Consider the following 17,918-nt stretch of genomic DNA (forward strand, 5'->3'; position numbering starts at 1 on the left):
AGTGTCTCTTCATGGCGGCTTGGGAGGCAGAGGAAGGGCCAGCGCAGAGGAAGAGCGTCGTGTATTTTTGTAGACATCGCTCCAGACTTCACTTAATCTAAGAGTACATCAAAGCACAAGCAAAACCCTTCTCTGCTGCTTATTACCAAAGAGCTCATAAAACCCTTTGGGGACGTAAAGGAGAAGTAAGTAGACAAATAAAAAATAAACATGTTTGCTTTTATCTTTCAAATAACTGTTTATGTGGGAACAAATGAGAGGAGATGGTTGAAAATATTCAACAATACAGTAAGATGGTTGACATTTGTCCAAATGTCATAATTAAAACCAAGCTGGTATTTTAATTTTTTTTTTTTTTTTTGGATTGGATTCAAAAGGCACCATGCAAACATGAGATTTACAAATGGTTTCTGTTTTTGATTTGAAAGTACAGCGACTGCTTGTGCGCATGCAGGGCCAGAGAGTAAACAGGCTCTGCGGCGCAGAGCGTTTCCGTCAGGACGGAGCGCGTAACCCCGTGGAGAACCGCGCAGTTCTGAAGCCAGAGCTGGTGAATAATAGAACAAAGTGGGGAAGAGTCCGCAGAGGCCGCGCTGCTCTTCACCAGCCCTGCGTCGTGCAGAGACGTGGGGAAGAAGGAGAGCTGCAACTTTTCCCTGAGAACTACAAAGACGAAGCTGAAGTTACCTGAGTTGGTGTCTTTCTTTGGGTTTGTTGGGAACACATCAGAGGCGCTTTGTTCAGAAAACAGCTGTAACTGTGACGTCAAAGGGAGCGTTCAGAGGACAGCTTCCGGAAAATCCTCCCAGGACTCAGAGCCTCAACGCAGCAGGTTCCAGGTTTCATCAACCAATCAGGTTTATTTGTATGGCAGCAGCAAGGCGGCTCACAATGCTTTACATGATAAAAACACAAAGTTATGAACGAAACGCCACACAGTCAACAACTGAACAAACATTACATTTTAATGATCAACTCATCAAAATGTTGATCAGTGTTCCGGTTCTGATGGTTCAAAAGCAACTAAACAAAAACTCAGGGTTTCTAAAGCTCAGATCGGATTTGATTGTTTCTGCTCATCAGTTGGTGAGTTTATATCTGGTGCATGAAAACAACAACAAAAAAGCACAAATATGTATCCTTATTTCCTGTTTGGGTCACATTTGGAAAAAAAAGATCTACGTTGCTCAGATGTCATGAATAGATCAGTTCCAGGTGGCAGAAGGGCTGCAGTGTGAATGCAGCCTTAAAGCGCCACCCAAAACAAACCCAGACCCACACCTGACACGCGGTAACCGGAGGAACATTCAAAGGCAGGCTGGGGGCCTCCGGCTCCCCGGGGGGCCCCTCTCTTCACCCCCTCACCGCTGAGAGATTCAAACTCTGCGGACGATTGAAGTTCGGCGCCTTCTCTTGAGTGGTCCCTTGCCCGGCGATGGCAGACTTCATTAGCGCTGTCAGTCAGGCCCCTGCGACGGGGCAGCGCTGCAGGGCGCCCTGAGGGCCCAATCAGCTCCGGGGTCCCCAGAAAGGGCCATCAAACGGCGATGCTGTAAGCCCGCATCGTTGAGATCCATGCTCATCCCCCACTGATCACATGATTAATGCTTCAGTTCCTCACTTTCAGCTTTGTGTTTTTGAACTCTGAAGCAAAAGCTGCGGTCTTGTATTTTTAATCAGCAACTTCCCATTGGCTCGGTATGGAAATGAATCCGCTGGAACCCAAACGGGCCTCTAATGATTCGGGAGAATCAAACTTTCTCTCACAAACAGCAGCTACAGCAGTGGGAAACAAGAGCTACTAGTTGGTTTTCTTGTGTTTTTGCACCTTTTTGCAGCCTGCTTCTCCCACTGCGTTCCAGTTACAACGAGTCACATGATGCAACGAAAATAAATGAGCCAGTGGGCGCTTCTCCGGCCAGCAATCTCAAATCCTGGAACAATGAGATATCCACGAAATCACGGAGCACAATTCAAATGTGGGAGCAAACAAAACCCAAATAAAACAAAGCAAGCGTCTTTGAAGAGCGAAAAACTCAGACTGGCTGAGTTCCTTTCAACAATATACACAGCACAATATTCTCAGTACCAGCATGTTATTCAGAGCGTTCCTCCAAATATTTGGAGAGAAGGAGAGATGAAACGGGGCAGAACAATGGGGCTTTGGCTGTGTTATGGCGTCCGTGCGCTTCACCCCGCCAGCCCTTTGTAGTGGGCTGAGCAGCGTCCGTGTCCCCTGATGGTTTCCCACTTGTTCTACGTCCAGGTGGAGCCTCAGGCCGGCCCAGGCCCCCCACACACACACACACACACACACGCACACACACACACACACACGCACGCACACACACACACACACACACACCCACACCCACGTTTATATTTCTACCCATATTGGGATTTTGTATTAATTTCCATTCATTTTATTACCTGCTTTTAACCCAAATTAGCATATTCTTACCCATAACCTTAAAGGGGCAGTAAAGTGCAAAATACGCTTTGTTCATTTAATCATGTTATAAAATTATTCTCTCATCAAAAACAAACCTGCAGAGTCTTGATCCTTTAATCTCCACGGCAACCATTCAGCTATGCCCGTTGGCTTTAGCCCCGCCTTCTTTACCCAGCTCCTCCCCCACTCAGCTCCTCCAGACTAGCCAGCAGCAATTAGCAAACAACTGCTGCGCCCATTATGGGATCAACCTCTCAGTGAAAAGCTGGTAAAAATGTCATTAAAACATTGATAGAGGAGCCATTTTGTGATGACTTTCTGAAAGTGGAGCTTCAGAAAGAGGAAGAGTTTCTTAAAGAGACAGAGGGCTAATTTCAAGACATTCAATTACAAAGCCAAATTTCTTTCAAGTCATATTTGATATTTATGGCCTTAACAACTGCAGATAAAATAGTTACTTGATTGTGCTATAAAATGGTACAATGAGCCTGGAAAATAAATAATACAGTTTCTTCAACTTAAACCTAATTCATGCCTTTTCTCTAAACATTAACCTCTGACCCCAAACTGTATTAGACCCGGACTTTGGTCACTATAACGGCCGTCAGTTTTCAGAAAGCGAATAAGTCTGACAGAAACGATTCTAAATAAAATATTTACAGGACAAAAGTCAGACAGGATTATTTGTTTAGCACATTTCAGCAACCAGGCAGCTAAAAGAGCTTCACATAATGAAACTTCACAGTGAGCCGTTATGCCAATAGGCAGTACATTTTGTCAAGCGCCATAATGAAAATCATCAGGAAAATGTTAATCGAATCTGTTGATCAATTCCACTTAGTAATAACCAAATACAACTCTAAACAGGAGGGTTTTAGCCCTGATTTAAAGGAACTCAGTGTTTCAGCTGTTTTGCAGATTTCAGGAAGTTTGTTCCAGATTTGTGGTGCATAGATGCTGAATGCTGCTTCTCCATGATTAGTTCTGGGGATGCAGAACAGAACCAGAACCAGAACAGGTCTGAAAGGTTCATACAACAACAGCAGATCTTGAAGCCGTTCAGCGATTTGTAAACTGTTTTAAAGTCTGTTCTCGGAGCTACAGGGAGCCGGTGTAGGGATTTTAAAACTGGTGTGATGTGCTCCATCTTCCTGGTTTCAGTCAGGAAGCCTGCCACAGCATTCTGGATCTGATGGATTCATTAGGCAGACTGAAGACGCTGCTGCAGTAATCAATGCGACAAACGATAAACGCATGGATGAGTTTCTCTAGATCTCGCTGAGACATTAGTCCTCTAATCCTGGAAATGTCCTTCAGGTGACAGAAGACCGACTTTGTAACTGTCTTTATGTGAAGGTTCGGCTCCTCTATTGACCATTCAACAAGTTTTTACCAGCGGTGTTCTGTGCAGTAGCTCCCATAATGAGCTCAGCGGATCCACCAGGTGTTTGCTAATTGTTGCTGGCTAGTCTGAAGGAGCGGAGTCGCGGGGCAGGGCTGCTCTAAAGCGTAGAAGTCGCGTCTCAACGTTTATCATGGAGATTAGTGGTTTTCCCCAACATGCATGAAAGGATCAAGGCAAAACAGCATGTTTGTTTTTGATGAAGAAATAACATTAAAACATGATGTAAAGCTAACAAAAAGTCCATTTTACATGATACTCCCCCTTTAACTATGACACATTGTAATATTTAATTGTTGATGTGATGCAGTACAAGATATTATATGATGCAATAACTGCTTCCTCATCTTGCTTGAGTCAGTTTTGCATCCAAGAGTTGAAATCATAAAAAACATTAAACCTATATTGTTTTCAACTCCGCCTGTGTGGAGGAGAGGAGCTCTTCCAATCTCAACCTGACTATAAAGTAAATTACCCGTCCATGGTGGAACAACACTGAAATATTCTCTTTGATCTGATTGCTTCAGTTCAGTCACATATGGAGAGATATTCTGAAGATAAAACAAGAAAAAAACTCTCTTTACAAAGAACATGAATGTAATTGTGATCACATTCAAACAGAAGAGGGGTTAGTGTATCTCCATCATGTATGCATTTTATTCCAGTCATATATTATTGATCATAAACATGGTGTCGCTGGATGAGGAGGGATAAAGGCTGATACTAATTTGCTCAGACTCCCTTTTAATGAAAATGGGTGAAATATTCTCTCTGGACTGTAACAGTTAACTCTGGGAAAGTTGTCTGGAAAGTTTCCCCTCATTTAAAATGCATTTCATATTCGAAATGTTGCCCTTAAAGCCCCCCATAAGCATCACATTTAAAAGTGCTGGGATATCAGTTTCATTTTATCTCAAACTCACATCAAATCCGTGATAAACTCCGCTGCATGTTTCCGCAGCAGAGTGCAGTACCCACAGCGGCCACTGGGTGCCGCTGAGGCGCGCTGCGGAGGAAAATCAAGTTGTTGGAATAAAGTAAACAAGGTAATGATTTGTCTGTCAGATATTTAGCTTCAGGTGCTGGAGAGTTTGGGGGGATTATTATTTTTTTATTATTATTATTTTTTAAATCAGATGGAAAAAATAATAAAAACCTATTTTCATTCTGCATGCGAATCCCTCATGAATATCAGGTCATGCATCCTTCCAGCAATACAGGATGCTTAGAGTGTTTACATTGCATAAAAACCAAATAAAATCATTCTTATGAATATTTCTTTCTTAACCCCAGAGAATGCAGTCAGTTACCCCCTTCTGGCTCCGTGATCAATAAATGAAGCAGCTAAATATTAAATCCGGTCCTGGACCCCCTGCTGCTCTCCGTCTCCCTGCGGGGGCGTCTCTGGTCAGCGTGTCGGGGGGCTGCGTCTGGTGGCGGTAATCCTCCGTGATCTGCCCTAATCTGTCACAGATATGCAGCTGAAGCGCGGAGAAGCTGCTGGAGACGAGCGGAGAGGGAAGAGAGCCAGAGAGGGACGAAAACTGGATTATGGCACTTCGTCTACATTAACTCTCTGGCCTTATCTCTTAAATGCTACGCAAAACCAGCTTTAGTGTGTGTGTGTGTGTGTGTGTGTGTGTGTGCCCACTCGTAGGCATGCTTCATGTGAGTCGGGCTCATTTCATGCCAGCAGTGAAGGCCTGGGAAATGAGCGTCCATGTTGCAGAGCAGCACACGCTGTTCTCTGCTTCCAGCTCACATGCCAATATTCTGTCCATTTACAATTCATGACTTTGCACCGAAAGCTCTCTAAAGTTATTAGTCACATCAAGATCAGGGCTATTTTGTTTAAAACTAATGACATTGAAACTGAGAAAACAGTTTCATACAACACAGTTTTATAAAACTGAAACGTCCTGAAATCAAACATATCCTTTGTTTTTATGAATCTATTAATTAGCCTTTCAAACTGTTGAGCCTCGGGGAGATAAAAAAGATTTCAGAAGGGCACTTCTTCTGTTCAGAGAAGTAAACAGAAAGTGTTGATCTCCCCGACTGTTAGTGTTTTATTTCACTACTGATGTTGATTTTCATTATTAAAGAAAAATTGCTCCTCAATCCAACTGGAGAAGAAGTAATCCTCGCTAACCTCACTCTGCCATCCAATCAGATCAAAGGACTCTAACACTCCTAGACTCATCCAGACTTTGACTAGGCCACCCAAACCCTTCATTGATTCTTAGAGCTGCGGAGAGGGGGACTTGGTGTTAACGTTTGATCACTGTCCTGCTGTTGAACCCAAGTTGAGGTCATGAATTGATTACCAGGCGTTATTGTGTCAGAATTATTGGTTCTCTAAAACAGGAAAGCACCCAGATGGTTAAACTACCTCTGACTTGGTGGACTGATGTTTCTTTTTCTGAAATGCTGTTCGTTTTACACCAGACAAAGCGACTTCCAAAACGTTTCTGCTATGTCTCAACTGTTTCCAGATTAATTTCATTAAGAACGGACTCCTTGTCCAAGCCACAGATGTAAGGTGAGATTCATAAACATATTTTATTTTTTCTTTTCTTGTCTGAAATAAATAACATTAAAGTAAGACATATAAAAGAAAGGAGGCAGGATCAAATAATCCTGCCTGCCTCCTTTTAGAGCAGTTTTCTAAATATACATCATGATATTCGAGCTGTGAACGTGAAAATGTTGGAAATAAATAAATAAACTCTCATGAGAAGTGAGCCGTGATGTTCATCACCTCCTCGGTATTTACACTGTTAGTTCCAAGTTTCCAGTTGCTTTTTTCATTTTTGACCCGTTTCAGTTTCTACCCCTCTGCAAAAACTGTTTATTTTTAAAATAAAAAGTCTTTAGTTTTTACACACATTTCCAAAGTCCTGCTGCTCTTAAACTACAGAGACGTCAGTTTATCTCTGGTTGTTAAAGATCTTTCTTTAGGGATAGAAAATAAAAAATATCTTAGCATGATAAATAGAACAGTTCACAGATTTGTAAAAATTATTTAAAAGGGGCAGTTTTATGAATAAAAAAATACTTTTTGAGCTTTCAATCATGCCATCATGTTGCTTTGATTCTGTCAAGCCTGTTTGACAGAAAATCCTTCAATCTCCATGGCAACCATTTAGCTGTGGAAAATGCCTGGATGGACCAAGCCCCGCCTCCGAGACGCAGCTCCTCCCCCTCTCAGCTCCTGCAGACTAGCCAGCATTAATTAGCAAACACCTGGTGGAACTGCTGAGCTCGTTATAGGAGCTACTACTCAGTGAAACGTTGGTTAAACATCATTAAAGCGTTAAAAGAGGAGCCATGTTGAGTTTTAGAAAGAGCAGGAGCTTCTTAAAGAGACAGAGGCCCAATTTCAAGTGTTAAATATTGAAGTCAAATTGCATTTTTATTACATCTGAAGGTAAAATAGTTATTTGATTCGATATATAAATGGTAAGGCTTTATCAAGTCCAGAGGTTCCCAAAGCGCCGCCATGTGGCTGGACAACACGTAATTCTGCCTCTTTAAATGCAAAATGGCGACTTGTCACTCGCCCCATGTTCATTCCCAGCAGATCCACGAATTCTCTGGAGGATCGTGCTTCTCCTTTTGTCTCGTATCTATGAGCAATTTGTAACTTAATTTTCTGCTGAAATCACAAGCAATTACACCTCCCATGCTTACATATGTGGAAAAACACTGAGGATGAAACCCTTCCTGTACAGAAAAACACACACACACACACACACACACACACACACACACACACACACACACACACACACACACACACACACGCACACACACACACACACACACACACACACACAGAGGCCTTAAATCAAAATCCAGTTCACAGACGCTTCCTCACACACACCCAAGAAAACTCTGGAAATCTCCAAAACAACTCTTATAAACCTGATTTGTTGATTGATACTCTCAGTAACACAAACAGCACCACGGCCCCCCGCGCGCCCGCGCGGTTCCTCGCCTTCGGTACTGGGAGGGTCACGCCCCCCGCCGCCTCGTTCGCCCCTGAGTGGGAGAGAGAGAGGGAGAGAGATTGTGTGGATGCTCTCATGTTTATGTTTGGGAGATTAGCAATGATGAAAGAATGCCTTTTCAAGTCTGGGCGAGAGGGGCCCTCTGTTCAGAGCTCCACCCTTTCACCGCACACACACACACACACACACACACACACACACACACACACACACACACACACACACACACAGACCTGTATCTGAAGCCGCCTTACTGTACATTCATCCTGATGTTTAACTGAGAATGAAAAATAAAAACTAAAATGTATTTCTGCTGTTCTGTCATCAATAAAGTCGCCCTGCAAGTGGCTCTTCATCATCCTCTCCTCTTCCTCCCTCCATCAGTTAAACAGCCTTATTGTTCTGCTTTCTGCATGTGGTCGCTTGCAGCCAGATGCTTCCTGTCGTTCGGTGTGACTTCATCGTCTTAAGGAATATTTTGTGATATTGTGTTACCCTTCCAGACCCGGGTTGCAGTGGCGTGTGCATCAGAACTCGTCTGCTGAGCCTCATCAGGATTAAATTTCAACGAAAATACATGTGACTGTTAAACAGCAAAGTTTATCCGTGGAGCATATTTCAGAGACAAGGCTTCACTTGATAAAAACGTAACAATAGGGCGGTTGTGAAAAATTATGTTAGTAATGTTAAAATAATCTATCAATTATTCTGATAATTAATCAAGTAATTGAATAACAATCAGCCAACCTTGGAAAATAAATATATTAAATAGAAAATGCTAGTAAGAAACAAGTTAGTTCTTTTTTAAATAAGAAAACATTTTATTTCTTAAAATGCAATAGATTACTTTTGAAGAATTACTTTTTTTTCAGCATAGATATTTTAAATCTTTCTTTAAAATAATTAATCTTCTTGAATATGAAATAATTTCACTAAACTCCGATCCAGACCCTCAAGGCATTCTGGGGGATGTAGGCAGGTAAAGTCTCCAGCCGCTAATGGCTAGCCGCTAATGGCTAGCCGCTAATGGCTAGCCGCTAGCGGCTAGCCGCTAGCAACTCCAGGACGGCTAACGTTCTCCTTTTTGGTTACCTAGCAACAACGTGTCCTATGTGCCACCAGTTTGGCAGAATTTCAGATATTTAAAACAAAAAGTAATAATCATCGATATCACAGACATGAAATGCGCGGTATGCTTTCACTTGACCTGACAACAGTCTCAGATAAAAGTTTTGCAAAAGGGAACAAAAAAGTCACCTGTTAGCAGTTAGCTTGATGCTAGTAGCAGCGTTTGCTGCTTTCCGCCTCCATCGATGCTAAAAATGAAGAGTTCAAACTCAGAATTCAAACCTCTTCTCAGAAGTTTGACTTTTTGAAAGTTATATATATACAGTTATATATACATACAGAGAGAAAGAGAACTAATTTTGACTGCGAACTTAGAATTCTGGCTCAGGATTCTGACTTTTTTCTGATATTTATATATTTTTTGGCCCTAATCTTCTTCCATAAGATCGTCACCATGAACTTAACGCTGGCAAACGTGCAGCAACCGCATGAGGCTAACACATCGATATGAAGTCTCTCAGCGGTGTTTCTGTTATGTTGAATCTCAGCCACAAAGAAACGAATCAAAGCCTCAGACTTAATGATTTTGGGGTGTGGAGGGTTTGGCCCGGTTCTTGTCACTCTCCCTCTTCACTAAACCAAACCTCTGAGGTTTGTTTCTTCCTTTTGGTTCAGGATTAAGGAATCCCTCCGTCTCAAATCAAAAACATGCTCAGACAATTTGTTTCCCATTAGTCTCCACACAAATCAAAGTTTCACACTCATCATTAATAACGGGCGAAGCGAGCCGGGCCTCTCCCAGGACTGTTTGGTCGACGTCTTGTGATCCTTTTCAATCTTGAACGACTCAATTGTCTGAAATCCTCCTACAGTCACAAGTTTGTTTGACCAGGTATTACAGGCTCTGTTGTGTAACTGTTCTCCTCCATGCAAAGCCGATTCTGTTTTCACTGGCTGCTGTTCAAGTCCCCACATGGCAGCTTCCCCTCGCTACGCAGACACATCATGCTTGGGGAGCAGCTCACTGTGCGCCGCAGCTTTCTTTAAGCTGACTTTGATATTCCCGCATTTTATTACCCAGCAGCGCAATGACTGCATCCATCTCTTTGTTGTCCCGGCTTGTCAGCCGTTCACTCAATTACATCTGGAAACCACAGCTGTAATTGAAATTTTTAGAGAAATCTCAGACTGTGGGGGGCCTCAGCAGACTCCTGTAGGTCTCACCTTCCCAAACCTGGAAACCACCTTGCAGGTGAGGTCAGGCGGAGTCGTTTGGAGGCAGGAAGAGGATGATTAGCGTTAGAAACGACCGAGCGCAGACCTGGGGACAACAAACTTCATGGCAAGTTGAAAGAACTCACAGGGCAAAAAATGCAATAGCAAAAACTATTATTTAAAATAAAAAATAGACTAAGCCCACAATATTTTAATGTAATGAGCAAAGCAGGAGGATTTCTGTAAATGAGATGCATGTAAATTAGGTATCTTTGCTTGTTCTGCCTTCTAGAACCAAATAAGAATGAAATGTGAAGTAAGCATAATTTGCAAGATAAATTAAAGCGAGTTATATACTGCAGCTTTAAAAGTATTTTGAAAAATGTTTGCATTTAATATCACTTGACTTCTAAAAAATAAACTGTGTGAATAATATAAACTTGTACTGACAAGTTATACTTATATTGTCGTTGTCACTTTAAAAAGTCTGGAGAACATTAATGGGGCAGTTTTATGTAAAATCATCGTTTTTAATCTTTAAATCATATTTCCTTCATGAAAAACAAACCTGGAGTGTTGCCTGGATTCTTTCATTCATGTTGGAGAAATTCTTTAATCTCCATGTTAACATTGTGTAAAATGCCTGGGTGGATCTAGCCCCGCCTCCAACGTGCATCTCCTCTCCCACTCTGCTCCTTCAGACTAGCCAGCAGCAATTAGTAAACACCTGGTGGCACTGAGCTCATTGGAGGAGCTTCTCCTCAGAGCAACGCTGGTAAAAACGTTTTAAAGGGTTAACAGAGAAACCATGTTGGGATGACTTCCTGAAGACGGAGTTTCAGAAAGAGCAGGAGCTTCTTAAAGAGACAGAGGCCCAATTTCAAAGCATTAAATTACAAAGTCATATCTATTTGATATATGTAGCATTTTTATACCAACTGAAGATAACATAGTAAGTCGATTGTGCTATGAAATGGCCCTATGTTCTTGGAAAACACATAGAACTGCCCCTTTAAAGATGACAAGACAGTCTGTTTGCCTGGAAGAACAATGTAAAGAAATTATATCTGGCTTCAGAGTTCTAATGAATGGCTTTGTTGTTGAGACAAAAGCAAAACCAACAGCGGCTCGGTAAAACTTACAGGAGCGATAAAACAAACCGGCAGCATGATCACCAGAGGAAGACGGTCTGTTGACAGAGATGTGCTGTATTTGCTGAACATGAGGCGCAGATGGCACTACTGTTGACCCCTTCGTGTGTCTTCCTGTCCCCCAGCTGAACCACAGCGAGAGGGGGCCCTTATCTGGTCAAACTGGGCGGTGGGGAGGGGAAGGCTTTGAAGACACGCTTGTGTGGCGATGTAATCAGGCAGACTGCTGTAGGGCCACAAACACCACCCTCACCACCGCTGCGTGTCACCCCTCTTCACCTTTCTCTGCTTCTGGAAACAAACAAAGAGAGGGACGCTTACGGCGAGGTTCTCCGGTGTTGACTGAGCGGGACAATCCGCTGGACAAACCTAGCTGGGATTATGCGTCCGGCATCACGTAGAGACTTTCCCTCCGCCTTATCTCCCTTGTCATCTGGTGAAGAATCTCTGGTTGATAAAACACTTACAGAAACCTGAGGGATTAGCAGCAAATTTTCCACCCTTCACAGAAAAATAAATACAGATTATCAGGAGAGACAACGGGATCCCAGCGGTCCCCCTCGTGTTACCCTCCACATGCCACAGATGAAGCCTCACAGATACTGATGGAAAACTAAACATCCAGCTCAGTCTGAAACTGCACTGCAAAAACAGAAAACACACTGCAAAACTCTGAGCACACTTCAAATAAGACTAAACTGACTTACAAGTAACTTTCTGCAAGAAAAAGAAGCTTATTTTAAGTTATTAACCCCTAAATATTGATGAAAACATGAATACTTCCTCTGGCAGGTTATTATATAATTTATGTGATAAATGCATTTAGGAAAAGTAAAGTGTGCTAAACAAAGTTAGCAAAACCGCTAATTGAAAAATTAGCTACACTATTAGCATGTTAGCAAATTAGAGGACTTATTCTCCAAACTGATGGTGAGAACTGGAAAATCTGGCTCCACAATGTGATTTGACATAGTTGTCTTTGTTCTAACTCATGAAATTTTAGATATGATTTCATTTCATTTGATTATAATCATTTATATTTGTTTTGTGGTGAAAGCAAAAAGCTGACAGAATCCATTAAAGTCCAAAAAAGCTCATAGATCTGGAAGTTTCTTTAAAAACTAGTTGAAAAAAAAAGAGAAATTTGTTTCTGATAGTCAAGTAAATTAAGTGTCAGGTTTCTTTACACATGAAATAGTGCATGTTGAAAATTATTTACAGCCTTCTCAATAATTAATGGAAAAATATTTACTCACTGCAGCTCTTTATATTTGCTTTTTTAATGTTTCCTCTGTTTTTATACAACTGAGCTCCAATTCATCATCATCTTTACATCTGTGCACAGATTTTCTACGACATAAAAATCTAAATCTGCCAGAGGAGTGAATAATTTTGGACTTAACTGTGTCTGTTTCCCTCGTTATTGAACTTGAATTATTTGAATGAAAAGGTCACATGAGCTTTTCCTACAAGCCTGTCGGTGAGAGCGGTTCAATTATTGCTGCTCTGACAACGAAGAGGCTTTATAGACGGGGATAAAAATCACACATCAGGCCTGAAAAGACGCCGCCACCAGCTCCTGCAACAACAACGGGGCAAGAATGCATGACAGCTCTTACAGAATTCCCTAATTTTGTCTCATGACATAAAAGACACATTTTCATCAAGCTAACCACTTTGATGCTTTCATCTTCTGCTAATGTGTTCCAAACTAGCATTGTAGCAACACTGCACCACTCACAGATATTGATTTGGATTAGGCTCTGTCACGTTCAGGGATTGCATAAAGAAGGTTTTTCCTTTTTTTTTTTCCTCCCCTCACTTATTTTTGCTCCCCTCTCCCCCATCACATCTCCATGCTGCCTCCTCGCAGGCCCCTTTGATGTGCCTGCTTTAATTTGGAGCTTAATGGAATCGGCGCCGATGCTGTGCCTATCGGTGGCAGCATCGCAGATCCCAGGGTTCAGTGCGGCGTGCCTCCATTCTGGTGAGTGGGTGTCAAGATAGCCGTAAAACAATGGAGGAGCGCCCGTCGCCCCGGGAGACAAAACACATTTCCAATGCAGATCTCACAGCGGCAGTTAGTGCTAGCGCTAGCGAGCGTCTCTGGAGGACGTCCCAAATTGTTGAATGGATAAATACACAAAACACTGCAAAGTTCACAACATTTAAAAACAAAAATCATCAACGTAAACGTTTGTAACAGAATCATCTTAAAGGGACAGTGTCATGTAAAATTGACTTTTTTTTAGCTTTACATTATATTATCATGTTAATCCCTTCCTTGTGAAAATCATATAAGGAGTGTTGCTTTGACTCTTTCATGCATGTTTGAGAAATCCTTTAATCTCCATGGCAACAGCTGAGCAGAACACCTGAGTAGACCTAACCCCGCCTTCAAAGCACAGCTCCTCCAGACTAGCCAGCAGCAATTAGCAAACACATGGTGGAACTGCTGAGCTCATTGTAGGAGCTTTTTCTCAGAGCAAAACGTTGGTAAAAACGTTAACAGGTTAATAGAGAAGCCATGTTGCCGTGACTTTCTGAAGGCGGAGTTTCAGAAAGAGCGGGAGCTTCTTAAAGACACAGAGGCCCAATTTCAAGTCTGTAAATCAGGAGGTTTACTTGAAAGTAAACTTCTTTTAAGTCATATTTTATATATATATATAGTATTTCTTGTGTTCTGCATCAAACTCAGGACCTTCTTGCTGCAAGGCAACAGTACTAACTGCTTCACTGTGCAGCCCTTGAAAAAGTCAATTTTACATAATAGCGCCCCAATAAGGAAAGCAATTTTAGTACTGTGACACAGTCCAGACTGTAACTTCTTAATAAACTGATTTCACCAAACTGAAGAGAGATGTCTGGGCTTTTCACTCTTCAGTCCAGACCACAACTTTCAGCTTTTAGGGGCCGTAAATCAAAGCAGGTGGTTTCCTCCCCAAAAATACCTCTCCACAGGACGGAGCGCTCGGGGCAGCTGCTCTGACTGAGCCGCGATAAAAGTGGAGCCATAAATCAGTTTTATACGTATCAAAGCCATATTTCCATCACTGTACGTACGCAGCGAGCTAAGAAGGAACTTCCACCTGTGTGTGGAAAGACGACAGGATCTGGGATCTGATGAGAATCCGCCCTCAGCCATGCGTCTGTGCAGTGGCGGCGGCGTTCGTGTTGAGGCAACGCGCTGGAAGGGGGAAATCCCCAAACGCAGGGCCTTTATTTCCACTCACACACTAATGAACTCTGCTGCAAGTAACGGCACATACAGCAGAGGTGCTTTGTCTTTCATCCATGTTTGTGTTTGATGTGATCTTCACACACTGCTGTGTGAAATCGTCTCCATCTATTGCTCAGGTTTCAGGTAAAAAAAAAAACTGGAATAAAACTTATTTTTAAGTTTCAGTTCAATGAGATTTGCAGGCTTTTATTTGTTTGATTAATTAATAAAACATTTTTCTTAACTAATGAATGAACTCTGTGTAAACCATATGCAAAAATCTTTTTTCTGTTCTAACTGCATATTCTGATATTTTAGAATATGCAATATTACGTTCTTAGTAAGATCTCAGAACTTTTCAAGCATTTTCAAGGTAAGTTTTAAAACTTTTCCAGCACTAAATTGTGAAGATGAGAACAATACAAAAGAAACAAAAAATCTATTTTATGATGTCGTTTTATTATTAATAATGTTTTGTGATGGTTTTCTATGTAGCAACAAACAAAAACTCTCTGACACATAACTTCCACGCCTGATTGGTCAGAGAACAAAACACAAATTTAACAAAAATATCCCCCAATTTCAATAACCTTGTTTGACATAAATTTACCACATTTGCAATTATCGCCGTCAATGAGTCCAAACCAAGCATTGGAACAAGTAGAAACCATGAATAATCTGGGAAAACAACTTTGGAAAGCAATTTCCAAAGTTGGAAAGTTTGGAGTTTGTGTTCAAAACTCCCTCCAGTCCCTAAGTAGCATAGCTGTAAAATACCAACAGCTAATGCTAACGCGCTAATGCTAAAGCGCTCATTTGAACCACGTTTATACCCAACGTACAACACAGTTTGTTGCCTTAACAAATTAGTTACTATCTGTTCATCTCCCGTTCAAAAGCTTTGCTAATTTTGAAGCTGGTTTGGGTCCGAAAGCGAGCAGGACATCACCAGATTTCAACTATCTAATGTAGAATGATGCATTCTGGGTACAGATTAACCTGTTTGATACACCTGGGCGGAGGATGTGAGGACAGGACATGGAACCGCTGTGTAAATGGCCTCATCCACTTCAAAATAAGAGCATCGATATAAACGTCTAAACTACGTAAATAATTCTAAACTGTCCAAAACCAAAACTTAAACACAGATGCTGAACTTTATTTAGCTGAAAGTTTACAAAAAAGAAAATTAGTGTTTTAGAATTGAGCTGGAAACATTTATTAAAGGGGAGCTAGGTGCGCTAAACGTTTTCCAAGTTCAACGAAAATTATTAAAATTATATGAAACGTTTCAGTCTGATGTCGCAAAAATGTCAGTAATTGTACCTGAAAGTTTTCTCACATAAAAAAATAAAAATGTGCATTCTCTCTTTATTTTTTTAAACAAGGTTCAGTGAAGAAATTAAAAATTCTTTTGCATCCAAAGCAATTAATCCACAGTGGGCCTGAGATCGCAGCATTCAGCTGAAGCAGACATGAAAAGAAGTATTATTACCAACTCCTGCATCCATTTGATGTTGGAGACCTGTGCACAACGAGAAGTTTATTACATTTGACTTCAGTGGAGTTCAAAGAAAAAAAAGATTAAAACAGAAAAACGGGAACTTAGCTTTAAACTCAAACCACAACCAACCCGAGGCATGCAAACAGCGCTTCAAATCACACAGGAACCAGCCCAGTTTGACTTCCTGTCACCGTGGAAATACATTAAAATATTGAATGAATATTGAATATTGAATATACATTAAAATATTGAATGAAATAAAATATTTTCTGAACAAGAAATCATACAATATACAATGCAAAGAATACAGTTAGCGAAGACCATAACCTGCAGCATTGCAGACCGCATCACCAGCAGCACATGTTGGAATAAAAGCAGGTAAAACCACAAATGTTACAGTGGAAAAGATGCTAATCACACTTCAACAGAAAGAGGACCTGAAACTCGGCAGTTATCCCATTTCGACTGGCACTTCTGAACACATCAGAGAAAAATTAGAAAAGGCTGTCGGGTCACGGGGTCGCTATGCCTCGGATTGTTGGACTTGGAAGTGATGGAGCGAATGTGATGCTGGGTTGTAAGGCTGGAGTTGCTGTTGCTGCAAAGTTCAGTCAAGTCTGAACCGGAAGTGATCAGCGTCATCTTAGTAGGCAAGTGCACATGCAACACGTCGCAGACCCATGGCTTTGAGAGAAACACACATGAGCATAACGGCTGCTGTGAAAATCAACTGGTATGAGGAAAATATGTCTGACTATGTGGACAAGCCAAGCCTTCGATCTACTATCATATAATAAACTACTTCAGAGCGCCAACAACATGGAGGAGCTTCATCGCGTGAACTCTATGGACACACATTGACAGTGTTTAAGTGGATTTGTAGAGGACACACAACCTCTTCGTGTGAATTAAACACAAAGGTTCTGGTGAGAAACAAACACGCAGGCTACATGTCCGTCTTAGCTAGGAGATAAAAGCTACGTCAGCTAAGCTACTGTTGCCAGTTTGGCAGTAAATGTCACTGATATTTATCCTATCATTACACAGAGGTACATAAAGTATTGAAATATTGTAATTGTTCATAAGTTAGACAGAAACTAGAAGAGAGCTGGTTCTGAACTTGTGGCTTTTTATTGTTGTGTAGGATCTCCATAGCAACTGCCTGCCAAGATGGCGGTCAGTTCTGTGACTTGTGATTAACCATCTCAGGTAGAACTTGTTAAGCTACTATAACGAGTGAGTTCCCAAAATAAAAGCACAGTTCTAGTAAACAGAGGTAACTTTATATCTGATACTGTAAGCTTGTGCCTTCACCTAAACATTTTTTGTCTACACTTTTTGTTTTTTGGATAATAGGAATATAAATATTGTAAATCTATTTTGTCTTGTGTTTTCTTTCAGCATTGTGTTGAAGTTATAGACATATTATAATCATGGTTAAAAAGGGGAGCAGGTCTCTGGTTCTCCGTCCTCTCTCTCTCTGGTCTTTGATGTGCAGACGTGCGGACCCTCATTGCAGCACCAGGACGACTCGGCGCTCAGCTCGCCTGCACTCCGGCTCCCGAATCGATGTTTGCAACGAGCCCAAACAATGAAACGGTTTTAGCCGAGCTGTCTGTTCCATTCAGGGCTGACGGATGAGGAGGTTGCAGCGCCGCTGCTCCGGCTCTACCTGTGACGGAGGAGCCTCTGCCTCTGATGTCTGTCTGGAAATTGACTTGGCTTTTCAGGCTTTGACCCTGATGTCTGATGTAAGACCCAGACACCCAGACATCAAAGTGAAGCGAGGGTGGAGGGACAGGTCGGAGAATGGATTTCTATTTTGGAAGACATATTGACTTTAGGCACCGGAGTGATGAACTATCCAGCTTTATATGTGATATTACAGAATCT

This window comes from Poeciliopsis prolifica, unplaced genomic scaffold, assembly GCF_027474105.1.
Source record: "Poeciliopsis prolifica strain line A6 unplaced genomic scaffold, Auburn_PproV2 SCAFFOLD064, whole genome shotgun sequence".
Classification (NCBI taxonomy): Eukaryota; Metazoa; Chordata; class Actinopteri; order Cyprinodontiformes; family Poeciliidae; genus Poeciliopsis; species Poeciliopsis prolifica.